Source organism: Agelaius phoeniceus, chromosome 6 (genome assembly GCF_051311805.1).
Source record: "Agelaius phoeniceus isolate bAgePho1 chromosome 6, bAgePho1.hap1, whole genome shotgun sequence".
Taxonomy (NCBI): Eukaryota; Metazoa; Chordata; class Aves; order Passeriformes; family Icteridae; genus Agelaius; species Agelaius phoeniceus.
This window is the reverse complement of record NC_135270.1, coordinates 22157319-22170874: the sequence shown is the minus strand read 5'-3', so window position 1 is coordinate 22170874 and position 13556 is coordinate 22157319. Positions and strand designations below refer to the sequence as shown.

The 13556-nt window shown below is 37.2% G+C and overlaps 1 protein-coding gene across 5 annotated transcripts in view; it reads left to right on the top strand.

Moving 5' to 3' along the window:
- The window catches only part of LRRC4C (leucine rich repeat containing 4C), a 485229-nt gene that overhangs the window by 195440 nt on the left and 276233 nt on the right, over window positions 1–13556 (top strand). For all 5 annotated transcript variants that reach the window (XM_077180004.1, XM_077180002.1, XM_077180001.1 and 2 more), the window contains exon 2: window positions 5521–5609. The gene's annotated coding sequence lies outside the window, so the exon portion shown is untranslated. The remainder of the gene's footprint in view (window positions 1–5520; window positions 5610–13556) is intronic.

Here is a 13556-nt window from a genome sequence, read left to right as displayed (position 1 = left end):
GTTCTTGCATTATGTTTTTTGTTTTATAAATACTCCATCAGATTTATGTGAATGACATTGGGTTCCCATGGCATTGTCTGGACTGCTTTTAGGTTGCCTGCTGTTTTGATGCTGTTTGTAGTTTCATGCAAGCATTTGGATTTTAAGCAGGCATTTCATGTTTGAACACCTGTTGGAAAAGAAGCCCTTTACTACATTCACAAGATGTAAAGAATTTGTCAAGATCTGGGTTACATGTTTATAAATACAGTAAAGTTTAAGTAACATCTTACACTTTAATTATGAGCCAGTCTCAGAACTGAAATGTAACATGAATTGTTTTCTCAGGTCTGTTTTAACTGATATGATTCCCTTTCTGCTTGCTTTTGAGCGTGTAGAACTACAGCAACCAGACTGGCATTAGTTTCTTTCCATGCAGAGCTTCAATTTCAGATCTTAAAGCTGGTAAAGCCTGCTTAAACACATGCACTGGCCTTGTTTTTTCTGAGCTGTGTACCTGTGCTCCATCAGTAATCTCAAGAATCTTTCACTTCCCCTTGGCTAAATTTGAAGATGAAGAAACATCGCAAAGTTCATGAGGGAGGTACAGGAAATCAAGTGAGTCTTGGATATGTTAACCTGCAAATTTTGAGTGTCCCTCGTCAGGACACCTTAAAATCCATTGATTTCAACCAGCACAGTTTTGTGAGTGACCAGGACTCACCCTGCCTGATTCTCTGTGGGTTTTTTCACCCTCAAAACATATGGACTGCCAGAAATTAAATAGAATTTGCTTTCTGCATCTTCCTTTCTCCTCCAGAGATTTGGCCCTGCACTATATGGCAAATACAGGAATAATGTTCAAAATAGAATTGTAAAGCATTTGGCTAAAAAGAGGAAAGACTAGCTAATCTAATGCCTACAACATATTTATTTCTTCTCTCTTTGTGGGAGGCAACAGCCCTGTTCATGGTTCTGAAAAGATTCTGCATTTTTTCATAATGTTAGTAAATTGTGAAAATAGGTTGGTTACAATAATATTTTGTCTGGGCAGTCTTGGCATTGTTTACTCCATTTATTAGGGCAGGAGGATGCACTAGGAAAGCCTAAGTCTCTCTAGTGGTGTTGCAAACGAAAACTTCCAAAGTCTTTGTAATTTAGTTGAGATATGCAGTGTAACTGTTAAACCCAAAGCAACATTACCTGATGTCATGAAGGTTCCTGCAGCTACAGACGGCACTTTTTGCAATAAACTGACTAATTTCTCAGAAGGTCTGTATGACTTCTGGAAGCTCAAAGTGCTACTCAATTAATTCACTTCCTATGAGCACCTTTCACTGATTGTTCCTTGTGCAGCAGCTGTAAAACAAACAAAGCTGAAAGGAGAGAAGCTTGTGAATTGCAGGCACCTACTGTACCTTAATGGCTCTGTGTGGAACCAGTGCCTTAGAAAGATAGTTTGAAGCTATCACCTTTCCTTTTGGATAAAGCACAAAACTACCCAAGCTCTCCTGTAGTAAGTACATTATCTGCTGCTTAGCTTTTGAGCTGTAGAAATACTGACCAAAACCTGAGCTCTTCCAGATAATTCAGTGTAGCTGTTTAACTTCTGAAATTTCTGTTTTAGTAACACCAGCACTAGCTTGAATTTTTTTGTACTGCACTTGTGTTGACTCTTAGACAGTTGCATTCTGAATTCTCAGAGGGATTTTGATTGAAAAGTTGTCCATGGCACTGCTGTGTTTGCGTTCTAATGTTTTTAAGGCAAAGAAATAATTTGAAATGTAAGAGCAATGTTTCATAAGCTTCAGGTATGCTAACTCCTTTTCAGTATGAAATTTCAGCCTGACGCAAAGTCCTTAACTGGCCCTTCTGTTTACCCAACACTACTGAAATTTGGCACAATTCAGTCTTTTTTTTTTTTTTCAGCAAAAAAAGTCTCTGTTGTTACATTTCCTCTCTATTTCGCTCATTATAAGCATTGTTTTAGTTGCCTCTACACTATTACCTTATGCTCCTCTAAGTTAATATAAAGGGACTGACTAGCACTGGACACATTTTGTTGTGGCCTAATTGGCTGGCCTTGTTTCAACTCTGCTGCTCTTTCTGTCATCTAGAAAACTTCATTTACCTTGCATGGTAGTGCTATGGGTTGCCTTTGTTGCCAACTGCTCCCCCTCAAAAAAAGCCAAACCAAACCAAAAAAGTGTGGTAGAAAAGCAACATAGAGATGTGGTTATGTGGAGTGGAAATGTCTCTTTAAGGATAAATTTGGAAAGACTGGGTCAAAATGTGTCTTATAGCTACAGAAAGGGTTATAAGACTTTATAAAGGGAAAATGATGAAAAAAAGATGAGTTATTCAGTGAATCATCATGAAAAAGGGTTAATTAAAAGCCTACTTTTAATAATGAATTAAAATACAGGCAATAATAATTGAAACTGGAAGTAGTTGAGTAACTAGAAACTGTTACTGTTGGAGAACTTGCAGGACAGACGAGTTGAAAAGAGTCAGCATTGCACCTAGCTTGGCCTTTTAGGGGACTATAAAGTACATTTAACTCATTACTCTGCTGCTAAAGTAGCAAGTTAAAATAAAATGAAGTACAAATGCAATAGAAATGTATGTATGACATAGTAATATTTCCATTTAACTGTGGATGGGGCATTTTCTTTACATCTGGGCACTGGAGAAGTTTTGATAAATGGAGAAGTTGTGATAATAGGAAACAAAAGCCAGTGAAATTACCCAAGGTTTGTAGTGTGGGTTTTTACACTGAGGAGTGAGTTTTCATTCTTTTCTTCATTTCATTGTTTTCATTCTCACTGCAGCTGACAAGAAAAATTGTGGTTTTTATTTTCTAGTTTTAAACATTGGCAATACAATATTAAGGATAACAGAACAATGGAAGAATACTGTCATGGATGTTCTCTGCTAATAGTTTCTTGAAGTAACTAGAGGGCAATTAGGCAGAAGGCTGTCTGAACATCCTTGATTCTATTTCAGTAGATTAATGTATGTGCTAGTTGATTAGTTGAACTCTTCTGAAGTCCTGCATTTGGAGAATATTAATAAATAAAAGTTACAGTGCTCTGGGGGTGTGGATGTTGAAAACGTCATACATATTTTGCTTGTCTTTCAGCTTGCCATGTTTAATCATTATGGTTCTCTTAGCTACAATGTTTCAAGCTCAAGACCCTCTGCAGTGTAGACAGCACTAATTATAAAGCCCTTGACTAATTTTTGTGTAAAATTTTATAATTACATCAATATTGCATCATGTTGATTAAATGTGGTTTCATATTTAGAGTATCTCACCTTAATTCCCTTTCTTCCCTTACTGCTTTTTCCTCCTAAACTCACAGTGTTAAACTTTCAGTAGTGATTATTAAAACATAAAATGTTTTTGCATGAGAAGATAATTGGTTTCAGCGCTTCGTGTTTAATAGTGATAATTTTGGTCACTACTTGAGCATGGACTGTGAGACAAACTATTTTAGAGGACTTCATATTTTTATTTCTTCATAAAGCCATTATAATCTTCCTCTTCTCTGAATTATCTTCTGTGAAGTGCCATACCAATGACTTCTTAAATGTCAGTAAATGGATTTTTTTTCCCCCAAATTTTACATTTCTCTGGTTTAATTTCATTTTTCCTCACTCAAATTTCTAATATTTCTACTTAAGTGATCTTTACATACATACTCAGTATATTCACAATAAGCAGATGGTACCAGGGGCTAGACATTTCTGTGTGGTCACTGCAGGTCACAATTACACTTATACTCTTAGGTGGCAATCCTAATATTATGTGGCCACACACAAGAGTGTGAAACAAAGCTTCACTACATTATCCAAGGCAGAGAGGCTGCATTGTTAAGCAGGAATAAGTTATCTTTTAGTTGGTCCTGTGGAGACATTTCTATGAGAGTCAAAGTAGGTGAGCTGCACATTAATAAATCTTTTGAAGTTTTTTCTTGTAAGAGATAGTGAGGGAAAGGCTACACATGCCTAAATTTTACATGGAAAGATAATTTTACTGCTTCGTGCATTTGTTTACTCTCTGTGAACCCATACATGACTTTTGAACAACTGGAAGCTGTCAAACCAGGCAAGGAGCTATTGGGAATAAAGGAATCCTAGAACAGGCTGAGTCGGAAGGGCCCTTTTAAAGGTCATCTGGTTCAACCCCTTTGTTGTGGGCAGGGACAACTTCCACTAAATCAAGTTGCTTGTAGCCAGTCTGTGTTTCTTTATGGTTAGATAAATGCAGGATGTCAGAATTACTGTTCCATAACATGCTGACAAAACTGGAAAGCTGTATCATGCTACCAGCACTCATTCCATGAGCACCTGCATGCCATCCCTTATTTCTTTGTAAGAATTTGATGAAGCTTTAGAGTGTGTGTGGACTTAGTAGACATAACCTAACATATTCTCTCACTGAAAATATTACCTTCAGTAATATTTTCAGTAAAGTAATAATATTTTCTCTCAGTCTTGAAAGGTTAAAAATTACTAAAAGCTTCTAAGTAATTTTTTCCTTATTTTGTTTAGTGTCCTTATCTGTAGGATGGCTGAGTACTGGTTCACAGGGGTCAAAAACAGTAAGGAAAAAAACCTAATAATTTAGTTATTCAGTTAAAAATATTCAGGAATCTGAAGGAATACATTCACTTGTCAAAAATGCTTCAAATTCCCTGTTGACAGCAAGTTACACAACAGTGATGGAAATCTTATAATGTTTTGTTATTTTAGGATAAGAAACGAGACTTGCTAACTAGGGTTTGTTTACAGGTACTGTATACTGATTTTTTAAAATCAGTATAATTTCCTACTAGAAGGAAAGTTATGCCCTCTTAAGCTTCTGTCAGAGCAGTAGAAATGAACTGTACATAGAGCATATATTCACATGTATATATGTATAGAGTAGTCTTCATTTTCTTGCCAGCCTATTCCACTCTTAAATTGATTTTACTGCAAGAGTCTATTATTCAGCCTACCTGTTTCTTTTTTTCATGTGTTCTCATTAATACATATTGAAAAGGGATAAAGGAAGGTATGCTGGGATATAATATGCAGGATTTTCTTCAGATCCTTTTCCCATTAATATTCAAGGAAAATCTGATTTTTTTTTACATAAGAAAAATGTTAGGGTTTTTTTTGGACACGATTCCATTTTCTGTTAGACTATTTGTGAAAAGCATTTTTGGTAGATATTGAGAATACTTTATTCTTGAAAATAAAACCTTTGTTCCTGGTGATACAGAATAAAACAGAAATATTGAACTCCCTGCAGCTCAAGTAACACTAACCTATACATTAAACATACCTTGAGTATTAAAAAATATTAAGATTTTACTTCCCCTTACAAATGAAGATTTAATTATGCAGGGTTTTTAATGAAATTGTTCCTGTAAATTTCCCAGCTGTGGTAATGTATTTTCAATTTATTATCACATTGTGGCTACAAAAAAAAAACAAACTGTGAATAATTTGACCTCACTTATATTTTTTTTATTATTTGTTTTTGTCTTTCAGAAATCAATTCTTTATTGCAAGAAATTGTGATTATTTATTGATTGAGAAAGAAAACAGACTGATGCTCTCTTGGGTCTTCTGAACAATATGTAAGTTAAAGTTTTCTGTAACCCTGATCATTTCTTCAATTTAGGTCGAGATTATTATTTGATTTTAGCAAAGAAACCATTGGCTAGAGATGTTTCTTAATGTATTTTTTTAATCACAGCAGCAGCTAAGGTACAGTGGCAGATTGTCTGAGGTAATACCTTTTGAAAGGTATTTTTATCCCCTTGTTTTACTTTGCACATTAATATTCATCAGGTTCTTCTAATCATTTGTAAGCTTCTCATAGGCAGGTTCATAGCAGCACAAGTTAAAATCCATCATAATTGTTAAGCAAAGCTCTGAAAAAAAAAAAATTATACAGGGCCTACCTGCTCAGCAAAATGATCTGGCACTAAATAAGTGCCTTTATGCCTTAACTTCCCCCCAAAATAGCAGTATTGTGACCTTTTCTGGTAGGAACTGCAAAAACACAACGACACAGTGGCTGAGAGAAGTGTAAAATCTGATTAAAATTTTCAGTTTGAAGGAGATGCTAAGTAGTATTAATGACCTTCTCTGACTTAATGCACTAGTACAGAAAGGGAGGCTAAAAAGTCCGTTTGCTCTTTCCCAGGGCTATATGTGTGGAACAATGTCGCCGCTCAGTAGCAGCATGGTTTCTGCTATTGCTAGTGGAACAACAGACTTGTCTCCTGTTGATGTTTGATTTCATTGCCATAAGCATTTCCTGCCTGATAAAGGCACAGTTCTTGAGGTTCATGTTGGATCTCTGTTATTTGTTTGACTTTTGAAAGGCTAATTGATTCAGCTTTGTTCAAGGCGTTGTCTTGGTCTTTTCTGTGCATAGATATTTGTGGGGACAATTCATGGGCTCCAGTGTTAGGAGACTCAATAGTCATGCACTCACACAGAAAGAGGACTTTGAACATCCTGGTTTTCAGTGTTTTCAGTATGATTTCTGTCACTGTTTTTAGAAATGCTCCAGTCCATGAGTAGAAGAGATGTCACGGGCTGAGGTGATGTGCCATATCTAGTGACTAGTCAGAACTTAAATGTGAGGTTTGACACACAGCCAGCCAATTTGTCTTTGTTCAGGGGAACTTTCCAACTACTCTAAAAGTAAATTACCTAATATAAGATGGTATTTTCACAAATAAATTAATTGAAGGAACAAGTGGTTTGAATGTGTTCAACTGTAGGTGGGGATTCTCAAACTGGGATGCAAAAGCAGTGTGTCTGTGCTCTCTACTGAAAAAATGACAAGAAGAAGCTGCAAAATGGGTGTCTGGACAAAAAGTTCAAGATGTGCTGTCAAAATTCTTGTTTTAGCTGAGCAGTTGACACACATGTTTGTAGCTTCCTAGAGGATTAGACTGACAGAAAAATAAAAGCACTGGGCATCCCTTTATCAACATCTAGATAGTTTTTTTCTGACTCATAAATACTTTCAGTGTCATGATCAGAGGATTTAAGATCAAGGTTTTCATTGTTAGGGAAAACAATATAATTTTCTTCATTATGTTGGGAAGATGAAGTCTTTTATTTGATATGCTCATTAGATTTTGTGATAGAAGCCATCAATTTGAAATAAAAAATTAAATGTCTTAGTACCATTTTATTGTGCAGACTAAGAGTTAGGTTGCAGCTGGCCTAAAATGACTGCAGAGCTACTGGCTATACCTGATCAGGAAGCCTCAACTTTCCATATGTGACATCCCATCATTTACATTTTCTGCTATTGCCATTTTTGGAAGCCTGGTCCTTCTCTCTTCATTTTGGAAGACTCCTAGTCCCTGTTGTTGTAAAAGGTTAGCAAAAGCTGTGCTGCATGCAGTACTAATTTATTTACACCCCCCCCCCCCCCCCCCCCCCAGTCTAGGAGCTAACAAGATAACTAAACACACGTGCTGCAAGTCTTTGATTTTCAGCACATGCAGCAATCAAAGGAATTCTGGCAGCCACAGGGTGGTGTCAGTACTGGTGAGAACTGATCTACATTTTGCAAGTTTTTTTTTCACATTAGAAAATGCAGATTAGTGGAAACTAAAATCTGTGTCCTCAGCCTTTCATCCCAACTGACTTCCTGATAACCTTTAGGAATAACAGTGCTTTTTCACTGGTAGCTAATTAAACACAGTTCTCTCATGGAAGCTGTATGCCACAAAGCCTGCAAGTTAGAAATTGGACTGTGCCCCTAGTTGGGGTGTTTTGGTGCTAGAAGTAGCTCCTAGGAACTCTGAAGGCCTGGAAGATGGGGTTGGGGCTGGAGTCCTCTGTGCTTTTAAAAGGCTTGTCTTGCTCAGAGCACTTCACTTCTGGGGTTAACTCCCAACTTCCAGATCAGTTTACAGGATTTTTAAGTACTTGGCAGTACATTGAGGATCTGTGAACCTGGGGCAGCTCATGATAAGTTTTGTTTTTGTACTGCCTTAATATCTTTCATTTGCTTGAGTTCTGCCTGATTCAGTTTGTTCTGTGTGTTTGTTTTTTTTTAATCATTATTTGATAGAATAGAAATTCTGTTAGGAGTTTTATTGCTGTGTGATTTGGGGGGTGAAAAAATAATCATCTGAGTAGTGCTGATAATAATCCAGGTACATAATGTTTTAAAGAGGTTTCATGTGGATATTATTCTTCAGCTGAAAACATTGTTTGGGAATGATTGATTTAATTATTTTCTCCAGGTAGAGACTTGGCTTCTAACTGGAAGCATTTTATGCTGTGTAGTTACTTGAGGCACTGTTATTTTCAATTCAACAGGAAACGGCTCTAAGTAAGAGCACAGAAATGAGTGACAAAGTAAGAGCACAGAAATGAGTGACATTGTGTTAGGGGGCTGCATATCTCAAAATACACAGCTTCAGCCTGCATGCAAAAACATCATTTAGCTGTGATAATAGAAATTAGATTTCAATCAGTATGCTCTTTGTTATTAATCCATTTTTCTCCTTTCATCTGAAGAGGTCCTAATAACATGTTAGGCAAATCACACTCTTTAAGAGCTGATTTGAAATAAAAATGCTTTTGAAGCCTTGTAATTTCAGGCATGCATTTTGTAATAATAATATGTTTCCTTGCTGCTAATGTATTGACGCATACTTGTAAATGTGCACAATGTTTTTCTTTTATTTTGGTCCAAGTTTATTGTTAGGAATTAAATAATTCTTCCTATTTAAGCAAATTTGTGAGGAAACCATAGGAGGTACAGTAAGAACATTAGATTTGAAGACCTAATAAAGACCTTAAGTTCTAAGGACTGGTTATTAATTTGGAAGGTTGAAGGCCTGAGGTTAGTTTTTTCCTTTGGGGCAGAAGTGATGGTGTTTCAAGTAGTTATAAATCTTTGATGTTTCATCAGTTTCAATTACTGTCTGAAGGTGAGGAATTTGTAGTGTGCGCACCCAAGCAAACACTTCTGAGTACATTCTGCATAGGAGCACTCTCATATAGCTTAGGTTGTTATTGGAGTCTCAACTGCACAACTTCATACAGCTTCATTCTAGCAGACATTTTTTGTGATGCAGAGAAAGAAACTTATATGAAGGCTTTTGATAGGCTACTGAGATTATCATTTTGGTTTCTAGGGCCAGCTTGAAGAACAAAAGAATTACTGTCAAAGATGTTGTGAATTTACTGCTAATTTAGTAACATTTCTCAGTTTCATCTGCTGTTTTTAGTCTAGCAAATCTTAGCTACCTAATATCTCCCTTTAAAAACACCCTTTTGAGGCAGGTGGGGTTGGGGAGAGTATACAACTCCCCTCTGTGAATGTGGCTATAATGCTCTATCTGAGCATACCACTTCCTGACAGTCTCCCTTTGTGCCACCCCAAAAGAGGGTGGTGTGGTGTGCCACCCCAAAAGAGGGTGGTGTGCCCAAAATCCTTGTCTTAAGGACCTTAAAGGGGCCTCTCAGTATTATTGTCTGCTCTCCTACAATTTTGCTGCTTCTTGTAGGGTTGATTTCACCACACACCCTTTTTCTTTTAGAGTCTTGCTTTTCAGCATCCTTAAAGCTGTGTGAGTGAAATTGGATTGGATGAGTAGGATCCTCTGGTCCATGCTGCCACACATGAATTGACAGCCCATGGACAACAAAACCCCACTCAACCTGCAAAGGGTCATCTGGATGAATGGGGCCAAGAGATTCATATATTCCTGTCTCAAAAGCCAGTAGCTTTAGGACCTCCTCATGTACCAGTGTCCAGTTACAAGAAGCTGTTTTTCTGGTTAAATCATAAAAAGGCCCGGCTATGATGGAAAATAATTAGGAGAATGCTTCCTCCAAAGCCCTGGTAATAAGGGACACAGCCAGGTGCATCTTTGGGCAATCTTTGTGTTTCTATCTGCTCTGGCCTCCCGTGGCCATCCTTCCTCAGGAGGTGCTTCTGCCCTGACAGCCACTACTGGACAAGACTGGGCCTGCAGGGCAGGGGTGGGGCCTTGCTTCCAGTGTGCTAGCGACTGACAGCTGCACTAGAGGCTCCAAAGGGGATGGGGGCTGGGGCAGAGCACTATTCCACCTTTGCTGAACTTGATCTGCCCCCTCCCACACGTCCCGTAGCTGTTTTGAGCCAGACATCATTTTTTTCAGTCTTTCTCAGACTGCTGAGGTACTGGGCTTATTAAAAATTGATTTGAAATGTATCAAGCATTAATGACTGTGAGAAAGTACAGCTAATATTATTGGGTGTCTGAGCTACTTCCACACACCCAGGGAAGCATGTGAAAGATTAAAAGAAGGCTTTGATTAGAATACATCAAAACCCCATGCAGTTCAATCTAGTTGTCATAAACCATCAAGTTTTTTGTGCTTAAATTAAATTTACTTTATTTCTCTTATTTATATTCTTTATTTCTATTAAGTATTTGCATTTCTTAGATATTTTCATCCTCATCAACTTAATACAATGTTATTTATGCCATGAATCACATGTTAAATACAACTTTATTCACAAAAATTAAAAGCTCTACTGATTCATTTATAGGTTTTCAGTTTTCAGACTTCAGATCTGGCTGACAGTAAAATTACTACAAAATTATTTTGTCATCCTAGTCTCTTTGGAACAGGAATAAGATATGTCCTGTACATCACCAGTTTATGGTCTTGGCATTTAAAATATTTCTGGTAGACATGGCATGGTTGATACCAAGCTGAAGCTTCTTAAGTTATATCCTAAGTGTTGGCAAATGTCATTTTCCCCCCGACCCCCCACTTGTGTCCTTAGAGCTTTGATATATTTACATACAAACAGCTTCTGAAGGTGAAGAAATTAAACATGTTATCCACTGTGATTCTCCATGACTGTCTTTTAAAATGTCAGAACAGCAATTCCAAATTTGGATTTGCCCAGATTGGAGCGCTCTTGGTTTTGCAGACAGGCTTGGAGGACTGTTTAGCTCTTAAGCCCTTATTGTTATATGGTCCTGAGATCTTTTAGGCCAAGGAAGTAAAAGCTCTCATAGGTGACTGAAAAGTAGGAAAATAGTTTGATTTTGTATATACTTGTTATGGACTATTTTTCTGCTAAACAGAGGGAAGTTTTCTTGGTGCAGACTCAGGGATGCTGCTTTGCTAGAGAGTTTTCTCTTGTTTCCAGTTGTTACTTGTCTTGGCTGCTGCAGAGGTGCAGGGCTGCTGTCACACAGCTGGCAGCTTGGCCCTAACACAGGGAGCAGCTGTCCATGCACTGGGTGTCAGCTGAAAGGTTGCAGCTGGGTTTGGAAGTGAGGTGTGTGCCAAGACCAAATAGGTGATGAAGCGATCTTTTTTTGGAGGAAAATTTTGATAGATGTCTTACAGTACTTGAACCTGATATACCAAAGAGGTGTGAGAGCTGCTCTTCTCCCCAGTTCTAAAAAGTGGTGTTTGAATTTCCCTATTTTTGAGGTATTGATGTCAAACCCGCTGTTGGGTGCTTCTTTGTTGCTGCTGTTTTACTGGCATCCTGACAATCCTTCTCTTTGTTGAAGTTTCATTCTGTTACAATTCTTCTGTTTGATAAATGTTCCAAACTGCTTTATTAAAAGAAGCCAGGATACTCTAGTGATTCTTACCAAGTGTATCCCACATTTGTTGTTTGTTGAGCAAAGGTACAGAATTCATATGCTAAAGTTGTATCTGTGGTGTGAAAAATGGATACACAAAGAATTTTAGCTCTTTTTCATCTCTGGAAACTGCATTGTACCTGAAAATAAATTCCAGCTCTAATATGCATTTCTGTTGCGGCCATAGTAAATGTTATTATTATTTTTCTCATAAAAAATTAAGGTAAATATTTGGTAGTGTAGTTTTACATTTTCTGTGCACAGTTGTTTTTCTAGCAGATCTGCTTCCCTCAAAGATAAGATGCCAGGCTGTGATTTATATATATATATGTCTGTCTAAATAATCTAAATATCGATGTCATAAAGATGATGTATCACTTCAGTTCTGGTATTCATTGCCAATTTTGTTAGAGAATTGTCACTTCTGCAAATGGAAATACTTCAAGCATTGGGGAAGAGTAATTAAGTTTGGATAATGCTATTTGGCTAAAATAAAACTAAACTAATTTCTTCACTAAATTCAATTCCAAATCTATTCAGAGTCCTGGAATATTAATTTACCAATATCCTATCCACCACACACATAGTCACTCACTCATGTTTGCTACCTAATTCTATTTTGTTCCTTTGGAAGATAGATACTGTCCGCTATAAAAAATGTCTGTGCTAATTCTCAGTCATTCTGGTTATCTGTGTATTTGTATATTATATTTCTTTAAGGTAACCTGCCTTGCTATTTAAGAAAACAATGCTGCTCCTTATGGTATGGCTATGACCACATACTTCCACCTGAAGCAGCCATATGTTTTCTCACATTGACTCCCACTGTAATGAGACTAGTAGGAAAGGAAAAGAAAGGCAAGTGAAAATACAGGTTTATGAAAAATATCAGCTACTTAACATCACTTGAACTAGTAAAATAAATTCTGGTGAAGAATTTTTCTTTACTAGGTGATGTAGCTAAAAATACATGGTAAATCACCAACAGTTGGCTTACATGAGTACAAATAAAGAACATGATTGATAAATAAAGCACATAGTTCTCTAGCTCATCTTGCACAGAGAAAGGCAAAGATGCAATAAAATAGGAAACCTGAAATTTCACAAGGTGATTAGCACAAAATAATTAAATGCTATGAATTGTTTTATTAAGCAGACATTTTATTGAACAGTCACCCCAGTTCTGTTGCTGTCACCTACATAAGCTTAGATCACATTAAAGTCTGCATTGTTTCCTACTAGATATGCACAGATCCTAAGTCTTGGGGGGGGGACCTGTGGCTAGAGTAATCTGTGAATGTTATCAGGCAATGTGAAAAATATGGCTACTGTCACCCTAAACACATCTGGGATGAATCAGAGCATCAGTGTAGCTTTAAATGTCCCTGCTGCTGCACACCATGAACCTGAAAATGGATCACTTCTGTTCTCCAGAACACAGCCAAAATGTCTCAGTAACAGAATGAGAGAGCTTCCACAAGCTGTCTCAAGGCTCTGAGGGTATAATTTTTGGAAAGCTCCTTGGCTGAGCCCAGAGTAGTAAAGATTGGTAGCACTTTCTGTAATGGTCTGCAGCAGCTCTTTTCGATCAGCCTGTGAGCTTTGAATGAGTCAATAACAATGCAAGGACAGACTATATTTTTACATCTTAGGACACAGTTGGTAGGAATACTCTTTTGGGTGTGGAGAGCAGCATTAAATGAAAGAGCTGACCAAAACTATTACTGTAACTGTTCTGGAGATAAAGAGTAGTCTGTTCTAATGTCCTGGTCTGAATTATAGGAGACAGACATCTCAATGCAGGTATAATCCTAGCTATTAGATATTCTTATATCCCTCTCTTGTTTTTTCTCAACTTGAGACAACTGCATTTCTGTGAGCTTTAGATGGTTTGGTTTGAAAGAAAAAAAAAAAAGAAAAGGGTCAAAAATTTAAAGTAAC